The 19,519-nt window shown below is 45.6% G+C and overlaps 1 protein-coding gene across 2 annotated transcripts in view; it reads right to left on the bottom strand.

Annotated features, from left to right (window-relative positions):
* The window catches only part of BRINP2 (BMP/retinoic acid inducible neural specific 2), a 118,294-nt gene that overhangs the window by 26,403 nt on the left and 72,372 nt on the right, over positions 1–19,519 (bottom strand). The window lies entirely within an intron of this gene.

Genomic DNA, 19,519 nt, shown 5'->3' with positions numbered 1-19,519 from the left:
ACCTCTCCAGAACCTTGCTCATGATCATGATAAAGTTTATAAAATCTAATGAAGCTAATGATAAAGTTTTTTAAAAAATCAAGTTCCAATCGTAACAAAAAAATTTTTTTAAAAATGTCTATGCCCACCTGCAGTACAACCATCTCAAGCCCAAGTCATGAAAAAAGCAATCTGGCAAGACGTGGGCTGTACAAGAAAAGTAGGCAATTCAAATGAGAAGAGGAAAAATGGGCATTTCTTTTATTACTTGACCTTTCCAAAGAACAGAAATCTGAGCAATCACTTTTTTGTCATTCATTATCGGGTGAACTTCTTCAGGATCCTAATGGAGTGTTGGCATGATTCTCTCACGATGAGGAGGGTTTGAGCGGACCAATTCCCGCATCTCCCTCTGACCTTCTTTAAGTGACTCTCCATCATCTGCAGCATCCCAAAACTCCTGGACCACACTTAGTCCTCATCATGTCATCGGGAGTGGGGTCTGTTCGGTTAATTTGCCTTTCCCCCCCCCCCCACCCCTGCACAGTTGGGGAGTACTGCAATGAACATGGAAGCCACACTTTGGCTGTGGTGACCTGGACAAACCCAAGCTTTTCTTACAACAAACTCCACCATTATTATGCTCGACAATTCAAGGAACAGAGACCCATCCTCCTCTGCACATGGCAACAGGTACATAAATAGCTTCTTTTGAACTAAAGTCAGGGTGGCGCACTGGTTAGGGTAGATGATTGAGAAGAACGGAGCTCAAGACCCTCCTCACACATTACAGAGTATGCAAGTTGGTCCAAACGTTCCCACCCTGTGTCCTGTGTCGCAGGCACATGAGTTGTGATTCTCCTTAATGCCTGTGCACAATTTGGCTTTGGCTTGGGCATGCATTCAACTAAGTCTTCAATATTCTTCTACTCCATTTGCCTAACCTGAGAAGGGATGGGCTACTGGCAGGGACGGAAGGAGAGGGAACTGCGCCCGGGGCACGACCCGCCTGCCTCACCCAGTGTGCCCCGCCCATGCTTATGCCCCTCCCCCAGGAAGGGGGGTCTGGGGGCGATTTTCCACTCCCACGTGATGCCAATGGCATGTGCCCAGGGCACGGTGCCATCCCCCGCCCCATTGCATCTTTGCCACTGGCTACTGGAAAAACCCTCAGGAACACACATGGGTTTCCTTAGCAGGCCAAGCAGTGCAGAAAATGGTGGAGGTAGGGTAAAGTCCTTTTTTCCACACACACCCCCCCACAATCACAATATAAACCAGGCATTACACACAGAAGAACTGAGGTTAACTGACAACTCATGAATGTCCATGGGAGGGAACTCCAGACCCACCCTGGGGACTATGCAACATGTGAATCGGTGGATCTTGTGCCAGTCACAGCTTAATTTATAGAATGGGATTTTTGTGAGTATATGAAGGGGAGAAACACATCACTCATGCCTCCGTGAGCTCTGTATGTATGCGTACACACACACACACACACACACACACACACACACACACACACACACGTCCACATTGCTGGATATCCACCAGGACAGCCTTTGTGTTGAGCTGGATAACCCATGAATAAACAGGTTGGCAAGCATCTGCTGGCACTGGGAAATTTTATACGGGCTTAACATCTGCAGCCTGCAAAGTCAATCATACTATCTGTGCCAAGCAGACCCCTCACATAATGGGGCTCGCAAATTCCGCACACACTGCGATGCCTTTGCTACAGTCTTGGCGCAGAAACGATTTCCAGCAGCCTGCTGCGTTCCCCTAACAATGCCCCTGTAAACAATGATTGGCCAATTTCATTCTAATCTTGACAATTTCACTGTAATTAAAACCAGGCTGTGGCTTGCAAACACTTTAATTAAGTCTGATTGGAAAAGATGGAGGAGAAGCTGGGGAGTAACGGATGGTTGGCAAAAACCAGCCGGATGCGGAGTTCCAGGAGGTGCAGGCCTGCCACCCACGCAACTGCCAGGCTGGGGTTTGGACCTGGCCAAATGTGAAGCAAAGCAGAGAAAGCTGAGCCGAGGCTCAGACGCAAGATCGCAAAACAAACCCAGCACCAGCATTTCTCAAACTTCTGATCATGGGGGCACACCCTTTTATTTCCCTCGTCCTTGAACCATATAGTGACTGGAGACCTTTATTCTCGGACCCAAAAGACTAACAGCCCAATCCAAACAAGGCTGAAGGGCAGGGATGGCACTGCCGTGACTCTGCCCTGCCCCTCCAAAGGGCTTTCCCACAGTGTAGGAAGCCCGCAAAGTAAAAAAAAAATACCCTCCAGAAAGTGGAGATAGGCCATGGAAACCGGGAGATGCAGCCTGTAACATTTTTGTTTGGATGCCTCAATTCCTAGAACTGATCTTTTCTGGTCTGGAGGACATCTCATCTCTGAAGAATCTCCAACTCCAATTCGCTGCAACTCCAAACTCTTGGTTTGATAAGAGTTTACTCCCTTTCTCATTGGTAAATTCTTGCTGCTTTGACATCACGCATAGCTACCGTGTTTCTCCAAATATAAGGCAGTGTCTTATATTAATTTTTGCTCCCAAAGATGCGCTATGTCTTATTTTCAGGGGATGTCTTATTTTTCTGTGTTCTGTTCATCGGGCATGCTTCCAAACAAAAACTTTGCTATGTCTTACTTTCAGGGGATGCCTTATATTTCGCACTTCAGCAAAACCTCTACTATGTCTTATTTTTCGGGGATGTCTTATATTAGGGGAAACAGGGTATTATGGCCCTTCAGATTCTGGCCCCGAGAACTAAACTGGATACACACTTGACTCTAGCCAAAGTATACTGAGCTGTATCCATTTAGCCCTGGAAAACGGAGCCAGAGTCAAGACTGCAAAATGGCAAGCTCGGCCAGTGCCATTATCCATAAACAGAGGCCCTTGGCCAGACATTGAGATTAATGTGGTAGAGCAGCTACAAAGTTCTATCAAAACACATCTCATGAAGAATGTTCAACATCTGTCCCATCTGGAAACTCCCAACACCAAGTCTGACCTGAAAGTATTTGCAACCAGGCAAGATCAAGGAGAGCCAAGAGATTATTGGGGGCAAGCTGGAACTGTAAAACAATGAGTGATCTGGCACAGGATGATACAAAGTCCTACAGCAGGTGGCGAACCTATGGCAGGGGCTGATGGGAGTTGTAGTCTATGAACAGCTGGAGTGCCATAGGTTCGCCACTACAGTCCTACAGTATAAAGGCAGGTTCTGCTTCAGGGTGTCCCAGCACCCAGATCCTCCAAGTGATCCTGACAATGGTTGTTCCATCCTGATCCATCTCTGTCTTGACCTGGCAACAAAATACCATAATGGTTGGGTCCAAGAAACTAGAATTTAAAGATACACTGCCTCTAAAGATGGAGGTTCCATTTGGTTGCTATAATCGGTAGCTGTTCCTAAACCTATCCACTAGGGATGATCCAATTCTATTTTCAAGTCATCTGAGCTAATGGTAGCGCAAATAATATTATTTTATTATATTATATTTAAATGTAGATGATTATGATGATGATATACTGTGTGAAGAACTGCTTTGGGTCCCTCTTCCTCCTCTGAAATCTACTATAAATTTCATTAGTACTGAATTCTAGTACTATGCAACAGGGATAAAAGTTTTACTCCATTCACTTCTCCACACAGTGCATAATTTTATAAACTTTTACACCATCTCACCTTCTTTCTTTTAACTAAAATGTTCCAAATACTTTAGCCAACAATGGCTGTATGTAATCGAACTGTTGTCTGCACAAATCAAATTTCAATTGTCATGTTTATTTTTAACACAAAAAATTCTCAACCAGGTAGTTTTATTTAATTTTGAATATGCCCTCTTGTGGTGAGAGTTGGCTTGTCATTCTATTACAGTGATGGTGAACCTTTTCGAGACCGAGTGCCCAAACTGCAACCCAAAATCCACTTATTTATCGCAAAGTGCCAACACGGCAATTTAACCCGAATACCGAGGTTTTAGTTTAGAAAAAAAGGTTGGCTCCAAGGCATGCATTACTCGGGAGTAAGCTTGGTGGTAGTCAGTGGCTTTGCTTTGAAGCAACCGAGCAACTCTTCCAATGGGTGAATCACAACCCTAGGAGGGCTTAGAAGTAAGAAGGGTTTAGAAGTAAGGAGGGTTTAGAAGTAAGCCCTGTTGCCAGCAACCGAGCTTACTCCCAGGTAAAGGATTGTGCTTCAGTTCTTCCCATGAAAATCAGTGGGGTTTAACAGCACTTAACAGGGTTACCTATGCCCCCCCCCCCATGACGAACTCTGTGCACACGTACCCACAGAGAAGGCTCTGAGTGCCACCTCTGGCACCCGTGCCATAGGTTCGCCACCACTGTCCTATTATATAACAGGCAAGGCATAGTGGCGACAACTCACTTTTTAAAGAGCTATGCAGGAGCACGAGTGGAGAGGGCAGGCCTGTGCAGCTCTTTAAAAAGTGAATCATCACCAACAAAAGTTTTCTAGCTGAGATTCAGTAGCCGCAAGGAAACAGTACTGGCACAAGGGAAGGGAGGCAAGTGGCGGCAGCACCAGCAGAAGTACCTCGGTGGCTGGAAGCAGCCTTACAAGCAGTAGCGGTGGCAACAGCGGTAAGGACTCCTTGGAAAACAGTAGCCCAGTTCAGTAATACATATTATAAAATGAATAGCCCCAGTCTGGCATATGAACTGTTACCAGGATGTTATAGTTCATGTGCTTAAGTTTATTTGTGTTTACCATCAAATCCTTTTTAAACTGTAATAATTATCAACACAGTTAACACTAATTAGATTGTTTAGAAACGGTCAAGGTTAAGCTTTTCTTCAGTATAATAACCATTAAAATGATTAATTAAGTCAAATAACTATTATTGCAGATCCATGTAGTATTATCATCATTGTTTGTATCTGTCCTTTTTTTCTTCAGTCATTTTTAATAGTTTTAACTCTCTGTGGGAAATATATATATTTAAAAAGAAAACAATAGCCCAGCCCAACCCAACCCAGCCCCATTTGCCTGCCTGTCTGCCTTTCCAGTCACACCCGGGGTGGGGTGGGGACAGCAGCGCTCAGGAGAAAGAGGTATGACCAATGCCTGTGTGTGCTGAGGAAAAGCAGAGCCAGAGAGGAAGAGGGGGGCAGAGCAGTAGTATAGCATCAAGGGGGCGTGTGTGTTTGTGTGTGTGTGTGTGTGTGTGTGATGCACTGGGCATGCGCCCTTGTGGAGGCGTGGCAAGGGCATTCTGGGGAGGGTGAGGAGGGGCGTGGCAGGGGTGCAGGGCGCACACGTGCCTCGGGTGCAGTCCCCCCTCGCTCTGCCCCTGGGGCAGAGCCCATCAAGCAGGGCCCACTAAGCACTACCATTGTTTTCTAGAGCCCATTGTACTTTCCCCCACAACGGGCTTTATTGCTAGTTCTATGATAAACGAATGCTTTGCAAAGCAATATCAACTTGTAACAACTTTATCGTGTCAGAAGGTCGTTAGACCCTCATGAGGATTGCATATCCAAAGCCCATTTCTTCCCTGTTTCTTTCCCTCTCATCCCTCCCTCTAATCTTGACTGTGGAAAATGGCTTAATAGAGCATAGAGGCTCCTTTTTTGTGTCTGATACTCAAGATCTGCCCTGGATGCCCCTTCTTTGGCCTAGCTCTCCCTGAGATGATCAACTTGTGTCTGGGCTGCACCACTTCAGACTGTAGGTCTGGCTACCTTGATGGGGTCACTATGGTGTAGTGGTTAGAGAGTCAGGGTAGGACCTGGGCAACCCAGGTTTAAATCCCTGCTCCACCATGAAAGGTTGCTAGGTGACCTTGAGCCAGTCTCTCTCTCAGTCTAACTTACCTCAAAGGCCTGTCATTGTGAGGATCAAGTAGAGGTGAGAAGAATGATGTAAGTCACTTCCGGTCTCCTTTGGGGAGAAGGTCAGGGTATAAATGAAGTGAAATATAAAAATCCCCTCCTTGTAGCTAGAGTTTAGATACACAGGCTGTCTAGTGGCTGCTTTATCATTTTGTTTGCTTTAAATAAGCATGTGTACTCTGCTTATTTTAGGCGAGAGCAGCTTTAAACTTCCTTGACTGGAAGAACAGCTGGGATATAAATATTTTAAATAAATACAGAGAGAGAACAGCCAGGAGGAGTTGGATTGAAGAAGTCTCTCTTCCTCTCCAGCTGAGGCTCCAGAAGGCCTGCGTGAGGCCCTAAAAGAGTCAGGGTGCTGCCGCTCACATGCTGCATTGCAGTTGATTCTGGGTAATCAAGAAAACCCTGCTTAGAGGTGTACAGGACAAGCCTGGTGAGGTTAGCGAGAAGAGGGACAACAGAAGAAATCATTGCTCAAGCCCTGAATTCAGCTATGACAGGCGACCATTGCTTCTATGTTCAGATCAGGGCTGCCAGTTCAAAGTTGACAGCAGAAGACTCACCCAGTCTGGTGGGTCTTTGTTGGCAACACACTGACATCACCAGCGCGACAGTAACTTCATGCCCGGGGTGACCAGAAGCAGCAGTGGAGTAGGAGGTTAAGAGCTGGTGTATCTAATCTGGAGGAACCGGGTTTGATTCCCAGCTCTGCCGCCTGAGCTGTGGAGGCTTATCTGGGGAATTCAGATTAGCCTGTACACTCCCACACACGCCAGCTGGGTGACCTTGGGCTAGTCACAGCTTCTCGGAGCTCTCTCAGCCCCACCTACCTCACAGGGTGTTTGTTGTGAGGGGAGAAGGGCAAGGAGATTGTAAGCCCCTTGAGTCTCCTGCAGGAGAGAAAGGGGGGATATAGATCCAAACTCTTCTTCTTCTTCTATATCATCATGTCACCAAGGTGATCTAGCTTTCAGCCAAAATGTTAAGGTTGCACCAAATTGCCCCAGAAGGGATGTCATCACAGCCCAGGAAAAAAGGGCCACACACAGTGGTGGGATTCAGCAGGTTTGCACCACTTCGGCAGAACCAGTTGTTAAAATGGTGCTTGTAAACAACCAGTTGTTAAATTATTTGAATCCAACCACTGGCCACACACCCCTGTTGGATATATTGGTGAAAGTAGCAGAGTTTGCCCTGTCATGGAAACGTGCTGTTGAGTGCAGTAGAAATCCGTCCTCCCAAGGAGCGAATGCCCAAAAGGTAAAACTTAACATTTGTTCAAGTAGATTCTGTTCACATTCTTGTTGCAGTTGAAAGAAAGATAGAAATTCTAAGGTAAAGAGCATACTTTCCAAGACACATGGCCACATATTGTGGCTTCATGTGAGTATAAGTATGGAATATTTGTTTCTACAGGCAGGTCCATGTGGAAAGTGGGACAAAGATAAGGTGACCAGATGGTCACCTTTGTGAACCGGGACGGGGGGTAGGCGGCCATTACCTTGGCCTGGCAGCTGCAGGGGCGCACTGCACCTTCTGGGGCTGCCATTTCCCACTTGGCCGGACAAGCGGCAACCCAAGAAGGCAGTGCGGCTTGTCTGACACCGTGCTTTGTAGCCGGGGAGGCTGCCGCACTACCTTGCGCCCCAGAAGGCAGTGCGGCAGCCTCCCAAAAATTGGGACAATTTAAATAACCCGCGGGACGCGGGACAAATTGTTTGAAGGCGGGACTGTCCCACCAAAAGCGGGACGTCTGGTCAGCCTGGACAAAGAACAATGGCTACTGAGGGAGCAGGAGGAGGGGTCAGAGGGCAGCTCCCAGGTACAAACAAAGAGAGGAACATCCCACCAAGAGATAACGGACACTTAGAGAGATATAGCATCCCCCTATGTCCAGGCATGCTGACTGGCTCTCACTTCAACACTCCCACCGCACAGCTGATGTTCTAATGAGCAAACCTTTACTGAATTTTATACTTTTAACTGTATTTGAATTGTTTAAATGTTTTAATGTTCAGCACCTTGTGGACTCTGATTGGGTGGAAAGCTGACATTAAAATGTTCTAAACAAATAAATAAACTGTCGACAGAAAAATGGAAACATGCAAAAGAACATCATTTAATATCCTTGTCATCAGTCTTTGGATATGCTCACCACGAAGTCAGCTACTGTAGAAATCAAGGGGGCATTGAGGTGGAAATTGATAACATGGGATTGGTAAAGACTGCAAAGGTAAAGACTGCAAAGCTCTTTGAACTGTTACAATTGTTCACAAAAAAAGTTTAACAAACATTTAAATAAATCTGTAGTGGTTTGGAGTAGTCCCAAAGCAATCAGTGTTTTCTCCCACAGGGGCCTTTTTTGCAGAGTCAAAATGCCCTGTGGTAGATCCTGGATCTTATGGGCCATAGCGCTTTCTCCCCTTTTTCTGATTCTGCTCGGCTCCCCGGTTCTTCCTCGGAGTTAAGGCAGGACTGGTGCGTGATGCCCCAGCACAAGCTTAGGGCTTTCCCATTTGCACCACAAGCTCTTCCACAAGCTCTTCCGCGCATGCGCAAATAACCTCCATTTCTCGCATTCTGATTGGCTGATTCTCCCCCCCATTCCCCCACTCACTTTCACTAGTTTAGTTTTAGATTACTCTGAACCCAAAATGTCTTCCCTGTTGATAAGAGACATGGCTTTTATTGCAGTGGAAAAAACCCCAGGATAAACCATGGATCTTAGTCAGAAAAGTGGGGTGTGGAGGCATCACGAACGGCAAGGCACCGATTCTCTCTCTCACACACAAGGATTTGGAGTCAGAAAAACTGTGTGTATGGGCGCTGGAAACGGCAGAGCGCCGATTCTCTCTCACACACAAGGATTTCAGTCAGAAAAGCAGGGTGTGCAGGCGCTGCACATGGCAGAGCGCCGATTCTCTCTCACACATGAGAATTTCAGTCGGAAAAGCAGGGTGTGCCTATTGACTGGTGGGGCAGGCCAGAGTGGTGAGGCGGAAAAAATGGCCCCTGTTTTGTTGCCGAGGTGTTTTGCACGGCAGCAGAAGCACACGGGGCAAGCAGAGTCACACTGGGGTATTTCATAAGAACCTCCAATTTGGCCTTTTTTGAAAGCCATGGGGAAAAGGGAAAATGGTGGTACAACGCAGGGGCAGACCCAGTGCAGCTTCAAGGACTTCCAGTCTGCACTGGGATATTCCCCATGCTAACATTGGTACAATTTTGCCATGCAAAAACAGTCAGGGTTTCTTCTTCCTGTTCCTGCTCTGTCAGGGGAACTGGGAGTCCCCACAGTGGAAAGGGATCCAGGTGAAGGAAAGTGGAGGAAAGAGAAAACCAACTCTCTCAAATCCCAGGCCCAGAGAGAACAAGAGACAGAGCAAAGACTCTGACGCCAGTGAAATCGTTTGTCATTTTAATCCTGTTTTCTTTCCTGTTTACATTTTCCCAACCCACCTTTGGAATGGGAGGGGTGGTGGAACGCGGCACACAATTCTTTCAGGAATAATTAGGTGGGCCTTGATGATGCTCATTAAAATGAAAAATTGACAGCGCTGATTAGAACGAGGCAGCTTGTAAGCAAGGAGCGTGAAAAACTGCCAGGTTTCAAACTCAGCCGAAGCTCGTCCATCATGACCTGTGACGCCTCCCTTCATCCACCTACCCATCCACCAGAAATCAGCAAAGACCGCCAAATCACATCCACCTACGCAAACAAGTGAATGAGGAGAAGCCTGGAGCGAAAAAGAACTCTTGGCAGGATAAATGAATGTCCATTTGGAGAGGTGCCAGTCACCTGAGCATTATCAAGCGTGTCTTCATTGACAGCCAGCTCATTAGCCAGAGTAAGGCAGGTGACTGAGGGGTAGACTGGTGTGGGTGGGGACGACCATGAGCCCAGCCACATACCTGCAGGATGGTGACCCTCCTATAGTACAGCAGCAGACTGTTGGTACACAAAACACAAGGAAGTACTTTGATTGTGTCTTCCTGCATTGCAGGGGGTTGGACTTGATGGCTGCTGGGGTCTCTTCCAACTATGATTCTATGAAGGAACAAGACACCATGCAAGGAGACCTGTACAAGTGGAGGAGACCCAATCAATGTGTTTCACAGAGCGGAAAAAAGGAGTATCAGACAAGTTGGGACTCTGCATGCCAGAATCATTCCAATGAGGAGCTTGGGTAGGATTCTCAGCTTCCTGCCAAGGGTAGGGGATCCAATGCCCCCAGTTCCCCTGCACTGACACTCCTGAAGCAAGAGAAAAATAATGTAAAAAATAGCCTTTGGAGATGGCATAATATCACTTCCAGGGAAAACCCAGAAGTGACATCAGTCTGCTCTAGAAAGTGCTGGGAACTCTGTGCATTTACCATAGAGTTTCTGGCAATTCCTAGAGAGGTGTGACATAGCTTCCAGGTTTTCTCAGGAAGTGATGTCACACCATCACTAAGGAGCACCACCAGATGCCAGGCCATGGCCACACATTTTTATAGCTTCCCAAACTTTTGTGGTCACCATGCCTCCATGACAGCAATTTTGTGGTTGCACCCACTTCTCAAAATTCGAAAGGTAAAGAAGAAACAAATCCTGAGGTTCAACTCCTAGACTCCTTTGGTTATACTGGAGAAGTGGCTAGCTCACAGTCTCTCTTCCCAATTTAATACAGCAATAACGATGACATATACGGCCAAATGCCGTAATCTGGATGACCCAGGCTAGAGCAATCCCGTTAGATCTCAGAAACGAAACAGTGGAAGCCCTGGATGGTACTTTGATGGAAGATCAACAAAGAAATCTAGGGTTGCCATGCAGAGGCCAGGAAGACGCCACCTCTGTTCCTACTTGCCTTGAAAACCCTGTGAGGGGTTTCTGTAAGTTTGTCTGATGACACTGTGCACCCCGCCCCCCCCCCCACACACACAGAAAGTTTGTGAGAATGTACAAGAAAAAGAAGTATCATCTACCCCAACTGAAGATTGCAGACAGAGTAGAATATAAAACCAAATATACCTCAGGTGTGGTAAACAAAGATCTCATTAAACCATCACATGAACTTCTGGAGCTGCTTTATTGTCAGGATGCCTTTCTCTTGGGAGGGGAAGTTCTGGAGTGAGCCTCAGCTGCTTTGCGCTAATCTTATTCTCAGCCTTGAGAACTGTCTGTGTTCTGTTGAAGTTTGGTTTCTGCGGGGGTGTACCTGACTGCTTTGTATTATCACTTGTTCTGGCGGGAACTCGTGAGAACTTTCTTTGCCTTTCATGCCCAAGTATCCAACAAACTCCTTGAAGTCTGAAAGTGAGTCATTGTTTGAACTGGGACTTGACACTTATACTAAAGCGAGCCATAGGACCATCTAGCTATTCTGTCTGCCAGCAACTCTTCACAAACTCTCCCAACTAGGGTTGCCGACACTGGGTCCAGAAATACCTGGAGCTTTGAGGGTGGGGTCCAAGTTTAGGGAAGGGACCTCGGTAGGGTATCGTGCCATGCCATCCACCTTCCAAAGCAGCCATCTTTTCCCCAGTTGGAATAAATGTTTTAAATAAAAAACAGACAAATATGCAATTTAATGTAGTCTGGAGATCAGTTCTAATTCCAGGAGATCTCCAGCTCCTACCTGGAGGGTAGCAACCATAGTTCCAAAACCTGCTATTTCTTTAACTGGAGCTGCTGGCTGTTGGGCCTGGGATCACCTGCATGCAAACCAGATGGTCTACCAGGGGCATGCCCCCTCCACAACCACAGTACAATAAGAACCGAATTGAGGGAAGGGAATGGCACATTTTAGGAAAATCTGAAAAACCCTCTTAGTAAACATATTCTCCTTCAGAATGGTCAATGCAATAGATTTTTTTTAAAAAAACATACCCAAAACAATATAATTGCAGCCAGTTCTCACTACTGCACATTTCTTTGATATAACAACGTGAGAAAAGTGGTATTTCCAAAAAGCAGAAACAGAAACCAAAAGGGACAGTGACTGACCAGGGAGATGTCACAGAGGAAAGAGACATCACCCTAGTAAATAGGGACCAAGGGAATATAGGTGACATGGCTTCTTTCTGCTACTGTCTCCGTTCACTCAAACGCTTACAAATCCTGCCACTCAAATAAGAATCACTTATTCTTATTTTGCCTTATTCTACACAAAGGCCAGTTCCTCCAGATGTCCAGAGCAATATCTCCACAGTCTGAAATATTCACACACTTAATTCTGCTCTCCTTTAAATTTGCATTTTATTGGCAGTTGGGGTCCCCTAACTGCTAAAAACCAAATCTTTGCAGAGCAATGGCCTCTGACCCTTTTGTCTTCAGAGTGTCAAGATTTCATAAAGAAAAGAGCAATGATTTGGGGAGGCTATGGAAGTGGAAGAGAAGAAATTAACCCTGAAGCAAAGCTTTACTGAAACCAGCATCCACACATGTACACGTATGGTTCATTAAAACGTTAGTCCTAAGCGCCTATGTGCTTTGCTAATTGCCAAGGCAGTGAAGGAGAGAAAAATAGGGAGAGATTGAGCTGAAGGAAAAGGCAAGGAAGGACAATGGGGACATCAAGAAAGAGAGGAAAAGAAAAAGAAAAGATTAACGTGGGGTTAAGAGTCAAGACTGTGGGGTGTGGCAGGCGCTGATAGCCACAAACAAGGAAGTACAGCTCTACCTGTCCCAGGAAATGACATCAGAGAGGTGCTGGCTCCATTATCAGAGGACACAGACATGGCCCCTGCAGACACAGGATGATCAGGAGGGATGTGCAGAGAAAGCCGGAAGTTGGCAAAGTCTGGGAAGCAGAGGCCCTAGAAGATTTCCCCACAGCCTGGCTGTGTGCCTGAAAGGTCAGATTGGAGAGGGAAAGAAGGAGACATGTACCGTCTGACTCCTTTCTCTGAATCGATGCCCGAGCAAGAGCCCTGAGACAAGAATCCTGTGTTCTCTATGGAATTGAATTGAAACCTTTAATGACATTTAAACTCTATGGAGACTGGCTGCAATCCTCACCCACAAGGACTCAGTGCAGCAGTTTTGCCTCCACAACTTTCTCAGTCATTCTTGCCGCAAGTGTGGTACAGTGGTTAAGGGCAATAGACTGTAATCTGGAGAATGGCGTGTGATTCCCCACTCCTCCACATGATGCCTGCTGGGTGGCCTTGGGTAGTCACAGTTCTCTCAGAACTCTCTCAACCCCTCCTACCTTACACTCTTATAATCCTGTTGTACTGTATTGTACTGTACTGATGCTACTAGGTTTTATGAATTTGTGAACTGTTTTTAGCTTAATTTAAGTTATTTTATGATGTGTAATGTTGTCTTTGGCCACTGTGTGAAATATTGTTTTGGCCTGGTGTACACCGCCCAGAGCCCTTCGGGGGTGGGCGGTTTTAAAATTTGATAGACAGACAGACAGACAGACAGACAGACAGACAGACAGACAGACAGACAGACAGAGGTGTCTGTTGTGGGGAGGGGAAGGGAAGGCAATTTTAAGCCGATTTGAAGCTCCTTAAAGATAGAGAAAAGTGGGGTAGAAAAACCAACCCTTCTTCTTCAGTGGACCCACAACAGCTTCACAACAGCAGGAGAGAAACTTAACAAAAAAAAGGCAGGATCTTCAGCCAGAGCTCTTCGGGGGTTGGCGGTATAACAAGTTTAACTAATAAATAAACCAGGACCTCAGTAAAACTCTACCCACTTCTGTGAGTCTTGTGCCTGCACATATGACAGATGACTCCCTTTAGCTACCCATTGTTCTGTCCCCTGCTCCAGAAAGCAACACAAGATCATAAGCAATACATATCATATCTATTACATCCCATGAGACTAGCCCAGAGGAGTGCAGAACTGCTATTACTATAATTGGCTTTTATGGGTCATGCTGGAGGAGGCGCTAGAAGACCTGTACATTTTTTATTCCAAAATTGCACCCACAAGAGAACCAATTCCAATCAGAACTGTGGGGTGAACGGGTTAACGCTTCCTTCCACATTGATTTCCCCATCTCAAACGGCCTCCCAGTTACTATTTTCCCTGCTGGGAGAAAAATACAGGCACCATATGGGCAAGCTACTTATCCTCTTTCATCAACAGCACAAACAGCGTCTTTGGGGAGCTACTTGAGGTCAGGGTTCCCCCATTGTTATACATTATTTGTGCCAATCACCTTCTGGACTGCCAATAAGTGGGAACAGTAATTGCATCTTAATCAAGGATGCTGACTTGCCTGAAATTTGGTATGGGGAAATCCCCTGGGTTAAGAGAAGGAGAAGATTTATTTATTTTTTTGGTGCCGTCAAGTCACAGATGATTTAAGGCAACCCTGTAGGATTTTCAAGACAAGGGACATCTGAAGGTGGGTTGCCACGGCCCACCTCTGAATCATACTCCTGTGCTCCATGGAGGATGCTCATTCAAATACTAAATAGGGTTGACCCAGCTAAGCTTCTGAGATCTGACAAGATCAGGCTAGCTTGGGGCTGTTCCCTGGAAATTTTGTCCCAGTTGGATAGGGGAAGAAGGTGACAGTCAGATGTGGGTTTCCCACCAGAGCCAATGGAAACAAACAGGAACACCCTAATGATTATAGCAAGGATCATAGCTATGGTTCCTCCACCACCCTCCAAGACTTTTTCTTAAGCTCAGTTCACTCACCAAGTGAGACCATGTAGATCCTGGTTTGGCTCGACAAGTGCTAGGTTTATCTTCCTGGGAGGACATTACCAGAACGCAAGCCAGAATTAAGCCAAAATGCCTGTGCTTAACCATTGCACACAAAACCATAGTAAAGATCAACAAGGGGTTAGTAAACCACCAGCAGATTCTGGTTTGACAAATTCTAACTAGCCACAGTTAGTGGAATGGACCACCTTGAGATAATTGGACTAACAGTAGTTGAATCATGGTTTGGTGAGAACCCTGAGCTGAGCTCTAGGGAGTCTGGGAAGGGAAGTAAATCCTGAAGAATGACAGCTCTAGCTACTCACTCTGAAATGTTTAACATCTCCCAGAGAAAGAAACAGGAACAAGAATAAGAAAACTGGGACAGTCCCCATGAAAAAGGTCATCTGGTAAGTACGCCTCAGTTCTCTTCTTGTGTTCTAATGTCATCCCGCATTACCTCAAGCCCAGTGCTCTTCAGTGGAAGCTGTTAACACATTTTAACTGCTGGTCACACATGTGAGTGATTGACACATTATGCAGAATAAGTGTGGGATGAATTCTGCACTGCACCATTTCAGGATGCAGGTAGGAGCAGGAGAAATGGTATTTTTGAATGCTCAAAATCAGCATTAAAATAAGCTCATGTGCATTAAGCTAGCACAACAGGAAGACAGGTTTAATGTATCCCTCCTGCTGATGTGGTCATTTACTACATGCAAAGAGTATTTGACAGTGAGGAGCATTTAAAAAATGTGATTTCCCCAGCTTCCACCTGCATCCTGAAGTCAAGAATTCATCTCTGCTGTCTACCACCTCTTTCTGCATAATGAATAAAATTTCTCTTACCCCATGGTCAACACTTGACAGATTCAGCGTGAATTTTTCTCCCCTCAAAGGGAGGGAAAGGACATTCCACAGCTTCTCTACTGGAAAAATGTCCCTTGATATACAGAGATTCTGTCTGATTAAAATTTACTGATTCAATGATAGGATAATGTTAAATCGACACCACTTGGCATGGAAATCACCCATTAATAAACTCTTATCTTGGTGCAAGCAACGAAGAAAAGTGGCTACACTCCTAAAAACACTTGGTAACTCCCGGAGCAATTGACATGCAAAGTGTCATTTGCCTAATGATAATCCTTCCCACTGCCCGTGAAACCCACTGTGATCAAAGATCAAAACACTCCAGCTGTCTGGCCTCCTTCTGCTGCTTCAACCTCAGACTGGCCATAGTTACGCTGTGTCTTCTCCAAGAGAGGAAAATATGATACTCTTTTAAAATTTTATCCTGAATTTAGAAGCCAAAGCCTATAAATAGAATGAATTTCAAAATTTGCTGCAAAGCCTTGGCAACTAAAGGCATTATGTCCAACCTGGAACTCATTTTGCTTGGATTTTGACTGCATGTAGCTTGAATCAAACACGTGGAGTGGCCTTATATTGAGACAAGGCATTGGTCTGTTGAGGTCTGTGTTGTCTACTCCCATTAGCACAGGGGTCTGCAACCTGCAGCTCTCCAGGTGTTCATGAACTACAAATCCCAGCAGCCCCTGCCAATTGGCCATGCTGGCAGGGGCTGATGGGAATTGTAGTCCATGAACATCTGCAGAGCCGCAGGTTTCAGACCCCTGCACTAGCAGAACATCTGTAAAATGCACCAGATTCAGTCAGACAGAGGTCTTGCACATCTACCTGATCTTTCAATAGGGTGAAATACCAGGAACTGAATGCCTTCTGCATGGAAAGCTGGGTCGCTGTTGCTGAACCCCAGAACTGATCCATTTAGGCTTGTCCGTCTTGTTCCTGCTTTGAATGTACCTTGTTCCATCTGTCTTATCTATGTAGTACATTTTTACCCCATTCTTCCCCCAAGGAGCTTACAGTGACTTACATAATTCGCCTTTTCCCAATTTACTCTCACCTGAAAGGTAGGTTAGGCTGAGACAGAATGACAGGCTCATGTCACCCAGTGAACTTGATAGTACAGTGGGAATTTGAACCCAGATCTCAGCCCAAGTCCAGCATTACACCATACTGTTTCCTCCAATTGGCAACAGCTGTTCTCCAAGGAATCTAGCAGTAGGCATTCCCAGACTTGCTACCTGAAAATCCTTTTGCTAGAAATGCCAGTACTGAAGACAAAGCTCTGTTTACAACATGAGTTCAATTCCGATGGAAGTCAATTTTAGGTAGCTGTCTCAAAGCTGACTCAGCCTTCCGTCCTTCTGAGGGCAATAAATTAGTACCCAGTTTACTGGGGGTTAATTGTAGATGACTGGGGAAGGCAATGGCAAACCACCCCTGTAAAAACAGTCTGCCTAGTAAACGTCATGATGTCACATCACTGGCATAGGTCAATAAAGATAACTTTATCTTTAGGGATGACAGGGATTAAACCTGGGACATTCTGCATGAAAAACGTGCATGCTACTATTAAGCTATGGCCTTTCCCCACAAGGAACCCTAGTCTCACTTTAAGGTAGGGCCGGAGCAAGGGGAAACTGCACCCAGGGCACGCACGCGCCCTGCGCCCCTCCACAGCCCAGCCACACCCCCACTTCTGCACTGCCCAGGGTGTTGCGCCCCCTTCTCCATTAGTGCTACGCCATTGCTGTAAGGTGAAGCTAGATACAACCTTTCCGTGTACATTTGTCAAACATGTTGTTTGTAATCCACTTTTTTTTTTTACTAAAGCAGTTCCCAAAGTGGGTCTCTGAATTTATAAAATGCAACAGATTCAGTTTTTAAAACTGTTTCATTTTGGAAGGTGCCAAACCCAAGCACAAGCAGATGATGGTCTCTCCTTAACATCACTCAGAAATTCATTCAGGCATCCCTAATTCCACATTTGGCTAAAAGAAGCTGTAGCGAGTCAACTTTCTTGATCATAGAAAAGATTTGTTTCTTGGAGACTGACATTACCTTTATCATGTCAAGTAGCTGCTCATAAGACATGCCAAGAAGGCCAGTACAGACTGCAGGCAAAATGCTCTCTGGGCTGTCTGCTTATCTCCTATCACCTGAAGGCTAAGAAGGGGATGAACCAGCCAAATTAATTGCTAAAGGAGAATTCAGATAAACAGAGGAAGGCAGCAACAGTCTCCCCTTTCCCTGCTTGTTCGTGTAATCCCTCCCAGCACTCTCTGCTTGTCTCCAGAAGAGCTTAGCTTACATATGAACACTAAAAACATTTGTAGCATAATATTTAATAACTCAGACTCTTAGGGCAAAAATGCACATTTGCTAACTTCAAACATAACTTTGACTTAATTCATCTGGGGTTGAGTGATTGTCAGAACTAAGTACGGTTAGCTGGGGTCCCTCAAAGCCGGATCTGAAACCTTGGACTGAAGCCGATTATGAATTACAACTCTTAAATCTACATTTTATTTTTTACCAATAATGGAGTGCCTAGGGTTGTAATTTAAAGGGAATTCCAGTGCAAGGGCGAGGAAAGGAGAATGTAACTCTTTCCCCTTGTTTTCCTGCTGAAAATCACATGCATACAGTGATGCTCTCAGCCCCAATGGGGACAAGCTACACTCAGGAAAGCATTATTTTTCCCCAAGTGGGGTTTTAAAAAAGCTTGGGGTGGTAATTATCAGTACAGTGACAGGAAAAGGGTTTAAAGAGCCCCTGTACTAGGGCCGTCAGAAGCTGGTGGGGTGGTACTCCTCACTGCCACTCAGAGCAGTAGTGAAAGAAAAATAAAATAATTGTCACAAGCTAACAGCATGACATCACTTCTGGGAAAATCTGGAAGTGACGTTACACCTCCCTAGGAATTGACTAAAACTCTATGGTAAAATCATAGATTTTTTTAACCATTCCCAGAGATGCACGGATTCACTTCCACGTTTCCCCAGAAGTGATGCTAAGCTATCAGCTGACAGCCACCCTCCATATCCCTGCCCTACCAAACCTCCTGCCGCTTGTCAAGCCAGACCTAATCATCCGATCCAGCATTTCTCCTCCCATTTAAAAAAACGCAACTCCAGCAATTCCACTATATAAAATTTTAAAAAGGATTACAAAAGTATGTCATTCATTATTTTGATATCAGTTTGCTGCAGTGCTAACTACTCTGCTTCTAGCTGGTCCATATGTTGCAAATACCCCAACCATAACATCATCTCCTCCAGACTCTGACTTTCCTGATCCCCATAGCTCAAGCCAAGAACATCAGTCCTTTGAAGGAACCCTAAGTTGGCTGAGTGGGGCAGGGGGAATCACACACTGATGCTTATTTCAGACGAAGCCTTTGCAAGACTGATGTCCCTTGGGAAGCCGGAGAAGCAGCCAACTCCACAAACAACCGTCGCAATAAATATCAGGGAGGTGCGAATGACACTAGAGTAATAGTGAATTTCTCAAATCCCTCCTTGGAGGGAAATGATAATCGTAGCACAACTCGCCAGCTTTTTTCCCCCCTATCCCCCATGGGTTTGAGAATCTAAACCGTCTGCTTTTTGAATCCCATTTGGATGCGTGGGCAGCTCCTTTTCAGCGTGCCAAAGCAAGCAAGCCCAGTGAGTAAGTAAGCAAACAACTACAGCACATTTCAAAAGAAAGAAATGAACCGCTGATCCTGCCTCATAAAGCAGGCTTTGCTCATTTACTCTGACAACAGCTATTGAAGTATTTATGACGATTCTTCATAGTTAAGTAGCCTGAAATCTACTCAAGGCAAGCCCTGATCCAGCTGTATTCCAGAACTTCCTTGTACTAAATTAGAGATGGGCAAATATCCCTCCTAGTGTGATGTTCTATGAGCCAGGTTTAAATCTCTCCCTCCACTCCAACTGAATGCAGTCTCCTTTGTTCCCAAATGTCTTCAATGACTGTCTTTTCTATTCCTTTTGTTTATTACGGGAATGATTCTCAGACTCTGGGAGGAGCCCCACTGTAGGGGCTGAATGCAAACTTTCAGGGAGGGGATAGAGTCCTGAAGTAGGTGATGCTTAGCTTGCCCACCAGGCCAAGAG

The sequence above is a fragment of the Sphaerodactylus townsendi genome, linkage group LG05 (genome assembly GCF_021028975.2).
Source record: "Sphaerodactylus townsendi isolate TG3544 linkage group LG05, MPM_Stown_v2.3, whole genome shotgun sequence".
Taxonomy (NCBI): Eukaryota; Metazoa; Chordata; class Lepidosauria; order Squamata; family Sphaerodactylidae; genus Sphaerodactylus; species Sphaerodactylus townsendi.
Note: the sequence above shows the minus strand (reverse complement) of the source record. Positions and strands in the feature narration are given on the sequence as shown.